The sequence below is a fragment of the Symphodus melops genome (assembly GCF_947650265.1).
Source record: "Symphodus melops genome assembly, chromosome: 4".
Classification (NCBI taxonomy): domain Eukaryota; kingdom Metazoa; phylum Chordata; class Actinopteri; order Labriformes; family Labridae; genus Symphodus; species Symphodus melops.
The window spans coordinates 11749003-11769134 of NC_136694.1; the positions used below are offsets into that span (position 1 = coordinate 11749003).

Sequence of the window (20132 nt, forward strand, 5' to 3'; positions counted from 1 at the left end):
CAGTGATGCTCTTAAGCAGGATGTTTCACATGCTTTACTTGTGGAAGAGAACCAGCTGGATATTTTGAAATCTTGGCCTTCCTCTTAGTTAAATGAATAACCCTCAATAGCATGTTACTTATTACTGTAGGACTTTGAATTGTATGTACAGTATGTCTGGAGTTATGTGTGGGGTTTTCCTACATGCACATAACTTGTGAAAACACTGTAGGACTGAGCTGCCTGTGCCTTATTTTCACCCTGACTTTTCCAGGACTTATTCCAGCCAGGCGCCCAGGAAACATTCATGCATGATGTCAGGGTGAGACGATGTGCGAACACGGCAGGGACATTTCAAAGCGTTCAGGGTACAGACATTTTCAGGAGTGCATGTATGAAAACAGCTCTATGGCCGGTGAGTTATTGTCATAGTCATAAAATTGTCTCTTCTCTTTTGTTGTCTCTTTTGATTTTCTCATTCAACCCTTGCTTTCATTTTTTTCCCCCCCAACGTTTCCATTCCTCTCCCCTCCATTCCTCCTCTCCGTCCACGTGAAGCGCAAACAGATCAGAAACAGCTGTGAAAATTATTCAGGCTAATAAGGTCCAATCTTGGTTTTGCAGTTCGTTGTGGTACAAAGCTTCAGGCTGTATAATTCATGAAAAAAGTCCTCTGCCTTAAATATCCCCTCAAAGTTTGCAGAGTTGCTTTAACTTTGCTCCATTCGTGTGTGTGTGCAGGGTAACCCATATGCAATGGATACCACTTCTTCTGCCAAAAGGCTGACTGCCAGCCGAGGAGAAGAGAAGAGAGGAGCGGGAGCACACACTCCCTCTTCTCATCCCTCTCTATTTCAGTTTCTTGGTCTCTCTCCTGGACACACACTCCATTTATTCTACTCCTTCCCAGCTCATTACTCCTTGTTTTTATTCTGCTTTAAACAAAAGGCAGAGTAGTTCAATATGTCTCCTGCTTTTCCGTCTCTATCTTTTATTTTTTTTGATATCCCCCTCCATCTTCTTCTTCTTATTTCATATTCTTTTTGGCTTGTGGTTTTGGGCCTCACCGCTCCTCTCATCACCCGTCACTGTCTGAGAGAGAAATGCCGCAAAGCTAATAAGCTGAAGGTAGTGACAGCCAGAAACCATGAGATGATGAGTTCACTGCTGAGCTGTGTGAACAACCCGGGTCACAAGACAAATTCTTGGCCTTTCTGTGGCTGCATGTGATAAGCATGGCCTTGGATTGTGTCTAGACTATGCACACTGCCTAAACCTCGCTGATTTCATAAACAACTGATCTCAGGTGGAAGACATTTAATTACTTACTATTGCAGGATTATTTTAAAGGTTTTCATCCTTGAAAATTGATTTTGTTTTAGCCATGTCAGAGAAGAAAGTTTTGCTGAAAAGGTGGATGATGATACTTTTTCATTTCATCCGTTATTAGTAAGGGTGGGGCAGGAGAGCCCCTAAAATCAATCACAACACAAGACCATCAGAAAAACATTTATACTTGTGTTTATCACTTTTAGCGGGATACGTAGGTGGGGTACACCAATATGTGTGGTCGTTTTGTTTTCCAGTATTGCGTGCTTAACGTAGCTAACAAGACTTTATGCAGATTGTTTCAACTCAAAGCTTGTCTATTCTTTACTAAGGTTGTTAACCTAGGGTGGACCCAGTGCACAAATACAATTCTACTGACCAACAAACTTGAAATGAGAAGTCTCGTCGATAAAAACTGCACTCCATGAGGTTTATATACCCAGCGGTATGTCATCATTTGCTCGCAGCAAAGACCTGGCAAAACTTTTTAGCAGATTTTCTCCCTCATTATGCTAAAAACATGTAATTAAAGACAATTGTGGGACTGCAAGCGCCGGATAAACGGTTGAAAATGGATAGATGGATGGATGTGGGCCTGCACCATGAAAGGGAGAGAGGGCTCACACCGTCCTATGTGTCGTTGCAGACATGCAGGGCTGGACTGGGACCAAAAAACGGCCCTGGCATTTTTGGCCATGGCGGCCCACGATGATTATTTATATGATATGCGGAGGCAGACGACATACCAGAGGATATATGAACATGTTGTGTTGTTTAAAAAATTCAAATAAAGCACAGTAGCCTACATGGAAGAGAGTAGCCATTGAAGAACGGCTACACTCTTTTACTACTCACATAAATGTTCATTCTGGAAGAGATGGCCACAGTGACACAATCCCATCTTGAAGATTGACAACAATTTCGATCAATCATGACTGACTTCAGATCTCAGAAAGTTGTGTGTTCTGAAGCCGACCACTCATTGATTTGTTGTGGATAACCTTTTTTAAGTTTTCTCCTCTCCACGTCAACGACCATCGCGCAATGTATATTGCAGGTGGCTTCTTTGCTACTGATGCAAGTTGCAGACAAACACACACACACACACACACACACACACACACACACACACACACACACACACACACACACACACTAGCTCTCCGCCCTCCCTCTATGAGACGTCCTTTTTTATTCTGCTAACATTTCGGTTATATCTTACCAGGCTGACAGTAGCTCCTCCTCACTCTGTCCCTGCTGCACAGACACACAGGTGGAGAGACAAGAAACCGCTTCAATAGATTATCTGTTCTAAGGTGACTCTGTTCATCAGTGAAGTGTGTAAACAACACACTGTCCCTATTGACAGACCATGCTGTAGAAACTGTTAACTACACATATTGTTGCATGTCCACCAACCACCATCACTGCTCTTTATCTTATAAATCATACACTGGTTAAAGATTTGATGTCATTATATAGAAAAACTCAACACCCCCAACTGAAACTGACGTTAGTATTGTTTTTTTTGTTTTTTTTTCCTGACTTGTGATAGATGTGAGTGCCAAATACAGATATGTGTGAACCAAAGTCATTTTTCCCAGAAACTCACAGTGGGAGAAAAGAAGAGGAAGAAAAAGGAGGGATAATGTTAAACATTGAGAAAAAGATGTGAAAGGACACGGCATGATAAGAGGTCAAACTGACACAAAACTGAAAACATAAATATAATAAATAATATAATAAATAATATTTATTTAGTTCTACAGATATCAGGATAAATCATTGTATGATTTAATTATATATTTCACTAATTGCACAATTCTGGTATCATACTCTTTATCATTCAAGAGGGCCATGTATCACATAGGGTATAGTATCCCTAATAATTGGCAAATGCCCATTTTAAGATGACAGAGCTGACAAAGCAAGTTTTATTTCTGCAACCAAGCTAACTGTCTGTATCCAACCTTTTCTCTCTGGCTCAGTAAGACTTCCAAAGGTCCCTGATTCTCTTAGGTAGGCATGGCAACTGATCATTTTTGTACTTCAAAAAAAAAAAAAAAAAAACCCTCTACATTTGCACAGAAACCTTCAAAAGGATGTTGTTGAAATATGTCTGTTCAGGGAAAATAATTTTCTCCCATATACAGACACAGCCTTTGCCATTTCTATCATTGAACTTGTATTTTTTTGGCAAATACATTTCCATTCCATGTATTCATGACTTAGAAAAGAACATTGCATGTATATAGAAAGAAGCTTCCCTCTGTGTTTGAAGGATGGACGGGACAGGGGGTCTTCCCCTTTTTGTTCCTCCTCTTGTTCTGGACACACCTCAGGCCTTCTTCACTCAAGTCTCGTTTTAACGGTGACAAATGATCTAATTTTATTAAAGCATTAGGTCAATGGTGCATGCCAGTCTGATATAGAGCCCTTTTTATCAGGTCATTTCTGCTCTTTTGTTCTGTAGAAAATTGACCAAGGCACAGTAGGGTGACTCTCAACATATTTTGAGCATGATGGTTTGCTATTGTACCAGATTTGAGTGATGTGGACTGCAGCAGCTCAGTTTCCATAGTAGCAGTAATGGAAACATGAGAAGTGTTGGCTTATTGCCTGTATTGGATTAAATGTACATAAATGTTGGGAGGGGTTTTGTTTTATTAGGGCCTGTAGTTGACATAGTGAAGTTTTTTTTCCCTTTGTTTCTTTGTGCTTTTTGTCTCTGCATGTGAACATTAATGTTATGTGAATACCTGCATATCCTCAGTAGAAACAACCCAAGTCATTGTTGTCAGGTGTGGACAGGAGCCTCCTCCACTTGGCTGCCACTCCACTTGTTCTCCAGAAATCCTTCAAGATTTACAGCTGTGAGTCTGGCTGCATTACACTCCCAGAGAACAGTAGGCGCACAGTGCAAGAGCAACAGAAGTGATGACATTCTGCCCACATCACGGCTCTTGGCGGTGCCAGAAACCTCAACCTTGGACTGCACAGACATAGATCACTCTCTCCTGCACTCACTCTCTCTCTCTTCCTGTATTTATTTGACATATGACTGGCAGGGAGGGATGGGGGGGAACCTCCCTTTAGAGTCAGCCATTTTAATCTACGGTTAGTTTAGGCTTTGGCAGCTAGAGACCTATTACAAAGTTGCAGTCAACTTGGGCTGATTTAAGTTATCCCCTGCCCACAAAATCTACATTAGTCCAACGTTAACAGAGGAGAGCTTTTGAAAAGTGCTCCAGCAGATGTTTCCATAGACTTCTGCCCCATGAACTTAGAGGAGACTGATTGATTGCTGGGGAGGGAATACTAGTTTACTTTATAAACAAAAAGATCAGTCATCCTAAAGCTGAAGACACTGCTTCGGAATGTAATTGAATTAATTGAGATACAACATTGCTTATTGCTTATACAAACGGCAGCATTATAAACTAAACATAAATCAAGTCTCCAAGCTTAAATAATGTATTGGAATACAACTTCCAACAGTTTGGCAAAATAAATCTAAGAAGTCTTCTATCATCTCAAACATTTATGTGCTCCAGAAATAAGAAACGATGGGAAGACGCACATAGAGACGGTAAAGCAATAAGACATTTAAGCTTTTGTGGATCTATGTATTGATTAGGTCTTATTTCACATTTAAGTTAAAGATCAAGTTGAGTATATCAACTGAAATAATGCACATTTTAAATCCATACCTTGTTTGGCTTAAACTTGTAATTCATTTCTTTCACTGCATGAATAGAAGCCATATTTGTTTTTTGATGAAGTCAGAAATATCTTTTCTAAAATAACAGTTTGGTCTTTAATATTAATATTATAATATTACCATCACAGGAAAGCAAAGCAATGTTTCCCATAACATTCATTCAGGCTGATGGCCCAAATGAGACACTGCAACAATGTAACATATCATCATCCCAGCATCCCAAAAGAAAGGCACGCAGAACTGTATTCATGAATGTATTTGCTCTCTTTTTAATTAAGTGGAACATGTATGTTTACTACATGTTTAAATGTCCTGTTCAGCCGACTGAGAGTCTGAACAGGACTCTGTCTCTGTGTCAGATTACACTCTATGTGTGATGTTCATTTCATGGGTGATATTAGCAAACAAGGTATCTGACTTGTGTCTCAAAAAAAATAAATCACACACTCAACCACCTAATAATAACTCACTAACTTGTCATTTGGAAGTAAATCATGTTCAGATATTTTACATTTGGTTGGTACTTGGTGTGAAACAGCAGAGTATTAAAAAAGGGAAGCGGGAGTTGGAAGAGTTCTTTGTTCAAATTTAGCTTTGAAGTTGCCAAAACCTCAAATCTGCTTCCTGTTCCCAAATGATGTCAGTGCTGAAAACTTTCAGAACTTTTAAGTGCATGTAGGGGAAGGGGCTTAGAAAAATGCTGAGTGCTGTTTGTAGGCAGTGGGTGGGGTTAATGTTGTGAACTGTTTGCCCTCTCAGCAAGCAGCCTGGTGGTCACCCCTGATGACATTCGTCTGTTGAAAAACTCTAGTTCTCTAGCTTCCTGTTGGTCTTTTACTCACACACTGGTCTTAACCTTAAGACCATCTGCAGAATCCTTCTTGTTCTCCTCATCACCTCAACTCCAGGCTTGTATGTCTTCCCTCCTTCTCTCTCTCTCTCAGTCCTCTATCTGAGAGAGATGAAAACAGATTTTTTCAATTAGGGCCGAGCCGTTGAAAGTGTTGCTGCAGGCTGCTGCAGTGCTGCTGCTCTTTCTGCCCCCTCTGAGATCCTCCTGCCGTTTAGTGTGTGTGTGTGTGTGTGTGTGTGTGTGTGTGTGTGTGTCCCCTGCCCCCGCCTCATTCCCAGCACCGCCAGGGGGGAAGCGGGAAGCGGTGAGTAACTTTTAAACATTTTCATCCTATTCATTCATCTGCTGATTTGTTCGTGCTTGCTTCTGAGGCGCTGATTGGTGGGGAAGGAGTTGTCTTTGGCAGGGAGTTAAGACGTCTCCCCTGGGTGGTGTACATTCTGCATCTTGACACCTTCACTCTGGATAGCTAATCCCCACAGTGATTGGTTGGTTTTCTTAAAGACACGATTGACTTTGACGTTTCAGGCATTATGGAATGTTTTAATTTGGGGGTGCTGGCATATCATAATAATTTAGGGAGTCCATGGAGCATGTCTGGTGATATATACATTCAAAAGTTGAGTATAATTCTAAATGTTGGCACAGTGTATAGCTCCCTCTCTCTGATCCTTTCGGCACATTACGACTATTGACAACTAAGAGCGTCACTCGAATCTTGTTTTTTCTGCTCCCTCGGGTGCTGCTTTGTTAGGCTGCCAACGTTGTTGTCAGGAAGTGGGTGGCATTATCTTTAGATGGAAGCGAGAAAACGTGTGTCAGGAGAAAAGGACGAAGGAGGGAAATGGCTAAAGGTGTATTGATGGATTGAGTTAGAAGAAGAGGGAGGTTTAAAACCACGTGAATGGCAAAACAGAGAAGAGGGAAAAAAGGCAGTTGAGAGGCAGTGAGCCTTGTCATCTCAGCTGTTGTGATTTAAGTGGGCTGACAACACACAAATCTCCCAGCATCTCACAGCTGTGCGACATGCCTTCCCCCTTTTTATTTTTAACCCGGACACTTATATTAGGCTTCTGGGTCCCGGGCAGTTTCCAGACTATTGTCTCTCTATGTGTGGTTCTATAGAATTGAGTCTGCATGTGTGATCTTCGTGGGACTTTACAAGCACGTGCCTCTATGTAGGTTTACCGTCTGACAAATCAAGGCTTCTTTTTCCTTAAAGCCTCCAGTGTTTCTGCCTTAAATCATGTCAGACGTGACAAGTTTAAGAACAGTTTAAAATGTGTGCTGGTTGTACAGCTTTTATTGACCGTGTGAGTGTGTCAGTAAATTGCCGGAGAGCATTCCACACGGACATGCTGCCAGTTCTGTTGATGGCACCCTTGTGTGAGAGGCTGGTTAAAGGCAGGGGAGGGTGGGATAAGGACGCTTGGATTTAGAACGCGGTAAGTCATGCAGCTTCCTGTTCCTCCTGAGTCCCATAGTTTGTCTCTGCACCTGGGCTGCCAGCACCCACCCACAGGGTGTACACCTACTAAAGAAGGCCTCTGTGTTGACTGATTTCAACATGTTTCCTAGCAACATGTTGTGTATTTTTTTTGTCTGTAGGAACATTAAATCATCACAGGGATTACTCGGTAAAATGGATATGATGATAGTTGTGGAAAGACGTACGCACACATCCTTTTACCTCTTCCTTCCAGACCTCAAGATAAACATCCCTCACTTCAAAGTTTCTCCCGAATTTAAAAAAAAAAAAAAAAAAAGGCTCAGAAATATGCTGAGCACACTAAAGCTGAGGAATGATGAACTTTTGGAGTCGGGGAGGGAGGGGGTTGAAAGCTGAGAGATGAATGAATTAAGCTCTGCGAGTGGATCTTTAGTTGCTCCTCCGGCAGTGAGTGTGGCGATTGATTCAGAGAGCGAGTGCCCCCCTCCCCGTCTCTCCTCCCGCTGCCAGGCCTGACTCCTGCTGCTCGTGCTGTGAACCAATCAATGTGAAGGAGCTGGCTCACAGTGGCGTATCTACTTAGAGCTGCATTGATCCGTCGCATTGATTTTAATCGTAATTACATTTCATCATCTGAATCTCCAAAATAGGGCTGCAATTTTGCCACATGTTCCAATTTTCTGTCTGTACCTTCACTTTGCTGTTTCTCTACCATTTCCGTATTGCTTTATCCTCTTTTTGATCAATACCAAATGTAGTAAATGACAGAGCCCCGGATCCTTACATTTGAGGATTAAGCTTTTTTCACACTTTGTTTTTGAGCTGTGAATTTTTCACCTCCCACAGTATTCTTCACATATTCAGAGTTGATGACATCTCTTGGCAATGTTATGCAGTCCCAGAGTGTATGCAAGGACCATTTTGAACGTCTATTATTGAGCTGTTGAAACAGTGATGCCAATTAAAAAGTCAAACTTTGTCTTACCGTGGTGCTTCAGGAAGAGTCAGATTAATCTTCAGAATAAACAGGTTCAATCCTCGTGGGACAGTAAATATTTGTGCAAGATGTCCTGGCAGTCCGTTTAAAAGCCTTTGAAATAACTCCCACTGAACCAGTCTGATTGATGCTTAACTGGCAACCTGACATACTGACACTGCCACCCTGGAAGCATGTTGCCTGTATGGTTATAAAAACAACTGTTCAGGTTTTCTCTGAACTTTAATGTGACAGCAGACAAGAATTATTTGGATTACTTTGAATAGAAGAGGGGTGTGTACATCTTCTCCTCTTCCATTTGTTGCGTCTTTCCTCCTTGTTCTCTATGTGTTGATCTGTGGATAGTACAGAAGATGCACATCATCTCCATCCAGTGCTACACAACATCTGTTTTGGATCATTGAGCCTTAGGTAAGCTCTCAAGCTGCTTATCTGAGGAAAATCAGAATGAAACTTGAGTGAAATAACAGGGAAAGTGGGTAATTGGGTTACGTGTCAGTTATGGCAGACTCCATGGGGCTGCTTAAAAACTGAAACAAAAGCTCTTTCATTCATACTCAAGTCAGAACCAGAATCTGAAATACTTTCCTTATCTCCAGGGGATCAATGAATGACTTCAGAAGGTCACTCAAAGAAGAAAATAATAATTATCAGCAGCAGCCTTATTTGAATTTTAAAACAGACTGCATTGCAATGCTATGCTGTTCTCATGTGTGTGAATGGACATACTAACACACACACACACACACACACACACACACACACACACACACACACACACACACACACACACACACATGCACATGCACATGCACATGCCGAAGCTCTTGAGAATAGAGGCTAAAAGTACAGTCAGACTGACACTCAACTCTGCCAAGCTTTGCCAGTGATAAGGTCGACCAGAGGGAGCTGTCTGCACTCAGAACCTGTCTGTCAAACACAAGAGCCTGTCCCCCCCACCTCACCCCTTCACTCGAGAGTGATGGGAGTGATAAGGGGGGAGGAGTGTTAGAGAGGAAGATGGAGAGAGGAGGAGACAGATATAGAGTGGCTGGGGAATAGGAGGACTGAGTTAAATGAATAAAGAGAAAAGGAGTGGAAGAGGGTCAAAGAGAGAAAACGGACCATGACAGAATTCATGCAACCAAAACATTTGGTAGAATTATAATGAAAAGTCAATGAAACCGTAGAAAGATAAAGGGGACAGGGTCCAGAAAGAGAGACCGTGACCGTCTTGTTGTGTGGCATCCAAACCAGCCGTCTATAACAACACTCTTTACCACAGCAGCATGTCAGCTCGCCAGAGAAGAATCCTCCATCTTCTACCATTACAACCACAGACACACAGACTGTCATTTTCTGGACGTGTACTGCCTAAACTCTTGATTAGGTTACAGAGATTAAGTTAATTACTTTAAAAAAAATTCATGGAATCAGCTCATTATCATGCTGAGACAAGGACACAACAATAGCGCTTTGTTCAATGTTCACAATGGATGGCATTTTTTGTAATCACATTTGGTATTAAGAACATTTGAAAAAAAACAAAAAATACAAGGGGAGGCCTTCTTGCTTTTTTTATTATGAAGGTGGCTCGGTGAAGAGTTATATTCTTGGTATCCTCCAGTTGAACTCTCTCTGTCTGAACTTTCTGCTATTATGGGAGGTTTTTTTTTTTTTTTTTTTTTCGCCCCTGCCATATTGTCTACAGCAGATGATCGCATCACTCTGACTAATTTTTGTCAACGATAACACATAAACAACGAGAAATATCTTCAGACTCGCGCCATCCTCCTTTTCTCTCCCACGCAAAGTCATCGGCAATCATGGAGGCCCCAGATGTTGTTCCTCACCTATCTCCTTTCAACATCTCTTGACATTGTTGTGAAAGTGGCCCGGGTATCATTAATCCAGCTGAGGGCTTCCTCCTGTCCTGTAGCACTGAAGAGATGGATTGGAGTTTCATGGGATGCAGAGCGGCCTTACATCTCCAGTGAGGGTTAATAAGGAAATGAGACACACAGCTGCGCCGTGGCATTAGCAACAAGCTAATTTGATTTTCCTCCACACCTCCCTTGTTTTTCCATGGTGTTGGTCTGAGAACACAGGGTCCCGTAACAACCGAACGCACCACCTCTGTCTTTGGAAAAAACGTTTAGAGTGGAACATTTGGCAGTGGAAATTCTTTGTTTTTGATCCATCTGCTGCATGTGGCACACAAAACCGAGCTATTTTCGGTTTCACAGTGAGCTGAGGAAGTTCCAGTTCTCACACAGTTCGTTAAAACCCTGATGGAGGCTAATTATGAACTGAATTATAGCAAGAGCAACCATTTATTGCCCTTGGGAAAACATTTCTACCATGTTTGCTAGATTGTTGAACTTTCGATGTTCATAAATTCATGGGGTTCTCACCTGAAAAACTCTGCTTAAACATGGACATTATTCAGACAGTGTGAGGGCAGCTTCTACACACTGACCTCAGCCTGTGAGCTCAGGGTCATGAGTTAATGTTTCAGTGTCATATGTCTTCTGCTCAGGTCACCCTGAGCTAGTCCCAGAGGTATGACTGCTATGTGGGATAAGCACAGAGAGTGCAAAAGGCTTGAGAGTAACTCTGCAGACTATATAACTGTCAGCTTGATCAGTGCCATAGATGGTGAGTATGAGATAGGAAGAGGCATGACAATTGATCATTGGCCTGTCTGTCTTTAATGCATTTGTGTTCTTAGAGTTATATCATTACTGGTAAGATAGATAGATAGATAGATAGATAGATAGATAGATAGATAGATAGATAGATAGATAGATAGATAGATAGATAGATAGATAGATAGATAGATACTTTATTGATCCCGAGGGAAATTCAAAAATGATTAGATTTGTGTGCATTCCCTTTTTTAGAATCCAGGCAGTTTACACGCCAACATTACCGTGGCTTTATGTAATGCTAAAAACATTAGCATTATTAATTAAAGCAAAGGTACATTATTAAGCAGATGAAACAGTCTTTCAGAAACTTTAACAAGTTGAACATGATTTTTTTTTAAAAATGTAACAGACAAATGTTGTTGCTCTTAAGGTAAGGTGTATCATTTGATTTTTTGGTTTTGGTTCAGCCTTGTGAATCTTTGCTTTTTTTTGTACAGTTAAAGGGATACTTCAACCATTTACATGAAACTGTGTATTATTAGAAACATGGTAGTAGTAGAAGTTTTCTTCATGTGATGCAATATGACGCTTTTTGCATCACATGAAGAAAACTTTCAAGTAAAGAAAAACATATTTTTCTCGTCTCAGGGCAAAATGAGTGCTGGATTCACGACCATTAAACACTACTACCATGTTTCTAATGATACACAGCTTCATGTAAATGGGTGAAGTACCCCTTTAAGTTTCTGTGATATTATGTCACTGCCTGTAACTTATAACATGCAATGGTATTGCTGGTTAGCTGTTGTGATTCCTGGAAACTTTTCCTGTCTCTGTGACAACTTGCACAGAAATCCGACCTGCCTTTCCTCCCTTTTAATCCTTGTTTATAATGCCAAGTTACCATAAACACAGGACTCCAGGGAGCACTTACGGTATTACATCCAGTTTGTGGGGCAAAACAAGCTTTAATTAGGCTGAATGCCATCCATATGGGACAGCAGGTAGGCTCCCTACGAGTGTGGTCCAAAAACACTCAGACATCAACGGTAATTATTCAGAAGGTTTGGAAAAGCACTTTAAAGGGCCATGGACAATAATCCATGCACCTTGAGAAAGATTATAGACTCCTATAAGGGCTAGAAGTTAGACATTAGACAGTTAAACATTAGACAGTGACTGACTTCTACCTTTGAGAGAACTATTTTGTTTGTCATAGACGACATGCAGACACAGACAACACCACCAAGTTATGATGTATTAACTTTGATTTGGCATATAGTGTATGTGGGGGTCCTGAAGATGCCACATCAAGTTAGATGTTTGGCATACTAGCTGCAACTTGTTTCTGTTGGGTTTTGCAAACAGGAGATAATAAATAATAATAATAACACATTTTATAGATTGCTTTTCATAGACTCAAATATACTTTACCTACAGTACAAGGTAAATATAAACAATATACAATTAATAAACCAATAAACAGAAAAAAAGTTAAAAACGGAAGATTAAAATTGTACACATTGATGTGATATGTTTTTAGTTTGTTCTTGAAGGCGGTAGAGACTGTCGAGTCTCTTGGATGTGTTTTGGGAGTGAGTTCCAAAGGGTGGGGACGGCAACTGAGAAGGCTCTGTCTTCCTAGGTTTGGTGCTTGGTCCTAGGGACGGTCTGGAGGTTAGCGTGTGAGGAGCGGAGGGTTTAAGTTGAAGCATGTATTTGAGGTACAATGGAGTGTTTTATGGCTGAGTAGGAGGATTTTAAATTTGATAGAGAATGGGATTGGGAGCCAGTGAAGGTTCTGGAGGACAGGGGTGATGTGGTCACAGGAATGGGTACAGGTGAGGAGGCGGGCGGCGGAATACATCAGGGATGTACTGAAGTTTATTGAAGAGGTTGGTGGTTGTGCTATGGAGGATGCTGTTACAGTAATCGAGGCATGATTTGATAACAGCATGAAGTAGGATTTTAGCTGCAGAGAAAAAGAGAGAGAGGGGCAAAGGCGGGCGATGTTCTTGAGATGGTGGAAAGTTTTTTGTGACGAATTAAATGTGAAGGGAAAAGGTGTTTTTTTCTGACAGTAGGCTGATGGTGAGAGGTGGTGAAGTTATCAAAGGAGAGGTGGAAGTCTTTGGCTGTAGAAGTGAGGGAATTCAGACCTATGATGAGGATGTTGGATTTGGTACTGTTCAGTTTGAGGAAATTAGTTTGCATCCAGGAATTGATATCAGAAAGACAATTAGAGAGAGTAGAATGGGTCTGAGGGTTGATGGATTTGGTGGATATGTAGAGTTGGATGTCATCGGCGTAACCGTGTAAATGGAGACCGTCAACGATGGGTGATCTGACCGAGGGGGAGGAGGTCGAAGTTGAAGAGGAGAGGACCAAGCACTGAACCCTGAGGGACACCTTGGGACAGGGGGACAGGAGAGGAGGAGCAGTTATTTATGAAAATGAACAGTTTCCGGTCTGTGAGGTATGATAGCAGCCAGGTGAGGGCGTCATCCGTGAGGTGGACAAGAGAGTTTAGGCGAGAAAGTAGGATGGAATGGTTGATTGTGTCCAAAGCGGTAGTGAGGTCCAGAAGGATGAGGATGGAGAAGCCAGAGTCAGAGGAGAGGAGGAGATCATTTGTGACTTTAAGGAGGGCAGTTTCAGTGCGATGGTGGGTGCGGAATCCAGATTAAAATTCTCCGTAGAGGGTGTTCTTGATGAGATGGGACTTGATTTGGGTAGCAACAGCACATTCAAGGATATTAGAGAGGAAATGGAGTTTGGACATGGGCCAAAAATGATTGATGTCATCAGAGTTGAGTTCAGGTTTCTTGAGGATGGGTGTAATAGCTGTCAGTTAGAGAGACAGAGGGACAGTGGAGGAGGTAAGAGAGGAGTTTATAATTCTAGTGATAACTGGGGAGATGGTGGGGCGGCAGGCTTTCAAAGTCACCTGCAGTATAAGAAAAATTAACAATTTTTTGTTGTACAACATAATTAGCCTCTCTCAAAATGTTCTCCATTGTACTTTCGAGGTCAGGGAAATAACCCCCCCTCTCCGGCTCTGCACTCACTGAACAGGCATGAAATTGGTTATGGCCTCCTCCTTTAACCCTTGGAGAGAAAATATTTATTATTCCTTAACACACGTCAATGTCATGGATGGTCCTCAAGATCCACCTATTTCAAGATACATGCTCAGTGAAAAGAAGGTTTAAGGTACATGGCTGCCACAACTAAGCACATTTAGTAGCGTAGCTCCACAGATAGAAGGAGAGGGAGGAGAAAGTGGATCAAAATTAGTTGGGTTTAAGGGAGGAAGGAAAAGGGAGTGAGGGGTTTGATGAAAGCCCTAGCGGATGGGTCAAGACAGAGGGACACAGAGGATTAGTGAGTTAATTAAACAAAAAAGAAGATTATAAAAGATAAGTAAAGCAAAAGAGGGGAACCACTAAAGGGAACAAAGCAAGCAGCAGCGGATTGAAAGGGACTTGGGAAAAGAAGAGCAGAGGAAAAGTCCACTGAGAGAGGGAGCTGAGGTGAAGGAGTTATAGTGCATGAATGCATGTTGAGGAACCTGTGCAGCATAAGTAGAGAGGAAGACGAAGGTGGAGGTGGGAGAGGGAGGGGGATTGAGAGCAGTGCCAAGCTGTCCCAGGGGTGATGAATGAGGCCATAATAAGGTATCTGTGCTCTTCTGCTCTGCCTCTGGCTAGAGAAGAACCGCAGCCTTGGCACTGTCGCCAGACCCGCTCAGTCATGCCAAGGAGAACACACACACACATAAAGTGAAGTTTGGTTGGTCACAATCACACACACAGAAATGAGTTTGTGACAAGCTCCTCCACTGCAAAGCACACACACATGTTTACACACAGGAATTTATGACAGATGATCCGTCTCTTCCTACCACCCACTGTATCCTCATCACACATAAACACACACAAGACACACCCTAACACGTTCAGTGACACACACATTTTTACCTTTATTCTGTTTCTCTCCAGGCCGTGTTTAGCAGGGGAGTGGGTTTTGAAAAACAACCTATTGTTCAGTATGACAGACTCGCACTCCACAAAACATTGTGGTTCTCCACACACACAGACCACCAAGCACACAAACACATTAACTGATAGAAGTCAAGACAAATGGTACATTTCTCCTCTGCTGTAAACAAGTCGTGCTGTCCTGTGGTTCTGATGTCTTCAGCCTACCAGTGTGTCACTGGCTCATAAACAGCACATCTTCAGTGTGCAGAGAAGACAATAGCTTTAGGTGTAGGTGTGTCCCTCCCCCCTTATGCAGATGTAAGTACTTTTTTTTTTTTTTTGCCGCACTGTACTCAAAAACAAACAGAATAGCAAAGACCATGAAATGATTTCACTTAAAACATTAAACTAGATCAGGAGGATTGTTATATATAAATGCAAGAATGGACCTGGACAGTCCAACTAGCTGGATCCAAATTAAATCTTCTGTCTCTGAAGTGAAGACGTCTCGCTGGCCAAGATGTTAGATAACATTGCCGAGGCCAAGCCACAGGGATACAGCTCAACTGAGAAATCCAAACACTTTGTCTGTCAAGGTCCATTGGATGACAAAGAGGAATGTCTGCATGGCCTGAATATGTACAATGTAAAAGAAATAAAAGCTAAAAAGAAAAAAAAAAAGACAATGTTTTTACTTGTGCAAAGCATTTCAGACACAAATACTTGCACCAACATTAATACCAAAATGTTAGAGGTGCACTTCAGAGGAATCTGAAAGTAGTCTTTTCTACCTGTGTGACTTCATGTAGTTGCCTGCATTCTTGATTGTGCAACACCTGAATCTCAATCGACGGTTAGTACCTTTCATTCACCCCGAGAATGGCACCATGATGACACACCTCTTTCCTGAGAAAAACGGACTAAAATAAATAACTGTAAATGCAGTGAGGTGTTTATCTGTGACTTAAATAAAATGTGCTAGTATAAACATGAGCATTGTACCCGTCTGAAGGGAATATGCAATACTTGTACATGTGTAAAGGTGCTATTGTTAATTATATCACTACTTTGCCCCAGTCTTTGAGTTTTGAAGATTACGTTAAAAAACAGATCTAAGCCCCCGTACATTAAAAGTATTGCAGGGTTCGGCACTTTAATTAAAAAGGAAACCTTACTGGTGGCACGAAGAGATTGAACTTTGCTGACGGGCAGTTTTTTCCCTGATCCCTCCCAAAAGACTGAAGCTGGAAGAAAGAAGGAGAACTGTGGTGGAAAGTAGGACAGGGACCATGGATCTCTCTCCCTCTTGTTCATCACTTTGTATAACTGTCTACATTATCGCTCTCTCTATGTCTTTTCATGTCTATAATGTGTCCATCAAAAAAAAACCATAATACACAAACTGTAAATCATAACATGAAAAGGACTTTGTTGGTGTGAATACCTCACATTAATAGATGTTGCCTCATCTTAAAACAACCCCCTTATTATTGGGGTATTTGTGACGCATAAATTATTGCACTATGTGAGACCCCTCCCCCCTCTCGTGTTGTATGGGTGTGAGTAGCCATATGGACCCACAGTCAGGCAGATGCCCGTGCACATATCACAATTGGAGCAAGTCTCAGAGCACATCTCCCCCTGACACCTCTCCCCCATCCACCCATCAACCGTGCCAACCTGGCAAGTTGTTTGTAAAGTTGACCCAGCTGGTTAACAGTGCAGTTGCACATAAATTGTTATCTATAAAAGGTATTGTGTAAATGCAAGTTATGGTTGCTGGTATGGTCCTATATATACTCATGCCTGTGAGAGTTAAATACTAAAGATCTGTTGCCTCTCTAAAATTAAAAAAAAAAAAAAAAAGAATTACCAACCCATACATTTCAGTATGCGTTCATGTTGAGACCAAAGAAAATGACTGCAACCCTTACAAATCCAAATCACCTTTTTGCATTGGAGTATCAAAGACCTGGAGCTGTCCTACAAAAAATGATGGATGTCACTCAGGACTTTAATACAGGAGATCACAGTTCATTTTTCCATCTCTAAAGACAGTCTTCCCTTTATTTAAAACAACACATTCATTTACCATTTCCCCAGATGAAAAAAGGGCCGGTTCACACGGCAGGATTTTAAAATTGTCGGCCTATTTCCCAAACTTGAGAGACCACACACATGGCGATAAATAATGGGAGATTTTACAGTTTTGGTCGTACAGTGTGTGGTGTGCGGCCACACGGCAACATCAACACACCACACACCAACCTATTTCACTCGCGAACGTCCCCCGATCAGACGGGAAATCTCGCAAAACCTCTCGAGATCAAACGTGATTCCAAAGTCAACAAACGGACGAAGAGGATGTAATAGGGATCGTTTGTGCTGTTTTTATCTGAAAAACACGTTTTAAAAAGAGGCGTCGGTCAAAGGAGTGGAGACAACGGGAGCATGAGCTGTACTTGCTACATGTTGACATGGAGGTGAGTTGTTGTTTTGCTACCGGTGTTTCCTCGCCACTACGTCACCTCGCTTTCTGATTGGCTACGCGTCACAGTCAACAGGTTCGTGCTCGTTTTCTCCTCGGGGGACACCACACACGATGAGAAATCAGGCCAAAACAATCCAACATGTTGAATATCCCCGATTTGAGATCGGAGCGGTCCCGACGTCCTTCCGATCAGATGAGAGCGGTCTTAACACACCACACACCGCAGGATTGTTTAATAAGAATATCTTATGATGATCAGGACGTCTTTAAGATTATCGGAAGGGGAGAATCGGGGTCAAAATCGGCCTAATTATCTGCCATGTGAACCAGCCTTTTGTTATTTTAACGATTACACTGATCTTCCTCTTACACCAACTAAGTGTAACTAAACAATTGCTCCACTAGCTCGGTAGCTAGTTGCTAACATTTTTGTGCTGTCTGCTGCTGGACGGGCCTGACTTAATCTTCAGGGTGTGGAGGTCAGCAGAGTGATGCCTGTGTATGTGTGATTTTGAGTGTGCGTGTGTGTGTATTTGTGTGTGTGTGTGTGCGTGTGTGTGTTTTGAGTGTGCATGTGTGTGTTTTGGCTCAACTTCATACAAACACAGAGTCTGTAGATTGGTCCGATTCCAAACAAGTCATCTTTCCAGCAAAGCAGCCTACATACTGCTCTCTGTAACTTCTCCTCCACTGCTGCAAGCTGTTCATTTCATTGCCACTTATCTTCAGCATTTCTTTTTCTTCATTTCTTGTTGTATGTGCTGTCATCTTTCTGTCTGTAAGTTGGCCTCTTTTATTCTAATAGAAGTCTTATTACAATTTTGCCATCTCTACATTTTACACACACACACACACACACACACACACACACACACACACACACACACACAAACACATTGCATCTGCTGCTATTGCGGTGCATTGTGACAAACATTCTTGTGATTCTGTTCTACAGGGAGAGTTTCCATGTTTGATTCTGTATGATTTGGGGAGCAGAAGGAGGGAGTAGGAGCTGCATCAGTGATTGAATACAAAGAAACTGTGAAGTAAAAAAAAAAGATGTGGTGAGGAGAGGAAATGATGAGGTTTAGTGGGAAGGTGAGGAGAGATTGACAAAGAACTGGTGGAGAAATGTGTTTCTGTATGAATAATGTTTTGGTTTCTTCCAATAGTAACATTATGTCTGAATTGCTTCATGACTCAAAATTGCACTTTCACTAAATTAAACATGTGTCCATAATTTCCAGGGACATAGGAAAATCACTCTCCACATCTCACCACAGAATTTGGCCACTCGTCAAGTGTTATTAGACACAAAAATGCAACACTATCACATCCTTTCCATTTCCTGATTCAGTTTTCCTCATTACAAATTCCCAGCCAGGCTCCCCAATGGTAAAATCTGAGAAATCAGTCTGGAGGAAGCCTGCTTAATAATGAGTGAATAGTGCTGCCACTGTTGTTTCGGAGGACAGACTTATCCTGTGTGTGTGTGTGTGTGTGTGTGTGTGTGTGTGTGTGTGTGTGTGTGTGTGTGTGTGTGTGTGTGTGTGTGTGTGTGTGTGTGTGTGTGTGTGTGTGTGTGTGTGTGTGTGAGTGTGAGTGTGTGTAACCCCAGCGGAGCGTGTAACATTAATGAGAGGGCCGGAGACAGGCCTTATCACCAGCTTTCCAGTCCTGGCCAGACCTTAATTAGCTCATAAATGCTTAGCAGAGACTGCAATACTGCAGGGCCAAGCGCGGGTGCACACACACACACACACACACACACACCCACACACACTTTCACACATTCATATGACTTGAAAGTCATCCATATTACCTGCTGAATAATGATATATCTATCTTGTGTGTCTCTATGTAATTATTCACAAGTTAATTGTACGTGTGTGTGTGAGTGAGTGCATATTTATGTTAGGTCATGATGTGTGCCATGTGAAGGTATGTGGTCTATTCACTCTGTATGTGTGCGTGTGTTTACAATCTGAATAAATGACTAACCATTTATACATATTTTCCATGCGCCCAGGCTACAAAAATGTGGGGGACAGGAAGAGTTGTAAAAGCACCATATATGAATTAACTTTCTTCGACCCAGCCAACAAGTGACCTGTAGCCCTCTGCATTAGATTGTGAGACCCCAGTATTACATGCCAGAAGTGAGATTTCTTTCTCAGGAAAAACAGACTTTCAGACCACCCCTAAATGTTCCCAGAGCTTCTAACAAAGCCCACCCTGCAGATAAGATAGCCCCTGTTCTTGCTTCAGGACGCTGTTATCTATACACGCCACGCCCACTGTGTGACAAAATGGTTCAATCTTTCAAAATCATTCTCAAAATGTTACCTCTATCTGCTGCAGCCATTTTTCCGTCTTCCCTCTTTCTGTTCCATTTTTTTCAAGGTTGTGTTGATTTTTTATAGCTGAACTTTTGTCCCTCACACACACACAGACACACACACACACATGCACACACAAGCACACACAGAAAAACAAATGCCAGTGACATCAAGGTGTAAAAGCAGTGACTGCCTTCAACCCCCCCTCCCCCAGCCAGAAGTCAGGTCAGTCAGTATGTTTACATGCAGAGTTAAACGGATACTTCACCCATTGAAACATGCATCTTTTTTAAGTCAAGTTTTAGTCAGACTAACGCCATGCATTTTTGTAGCAACATG

At 41.9% G+C, this 20132-nt stretch overlaps 1 protein-coding gene across 2 annotated transcripts in view; it reads left to right on the forward strand.

The window, feature by feature from the left end:
• prickle2b (prickle homolog 2b) overlaps positions 1-20132 on the forward strand; it is an 86054-nt gene that overhangs the window by 31664 nt on the left and 34258 nt on the right. The window contains exon 1 of one of the 2 annotated variants that reach the window (XM_079341272.1): positions 6119-6186. The exons of the other annotated variant lie outside the window; for it this stretch is intronic. The gene's annotated coding sequence lies outside the window, so the exon portion shown is untranslated. Of the gene's footprint in view, positions 1-6118; positions 6187-20132 lie in introns of those variants that run through there. 2 annotated transcript variants of the gene reach the window in all.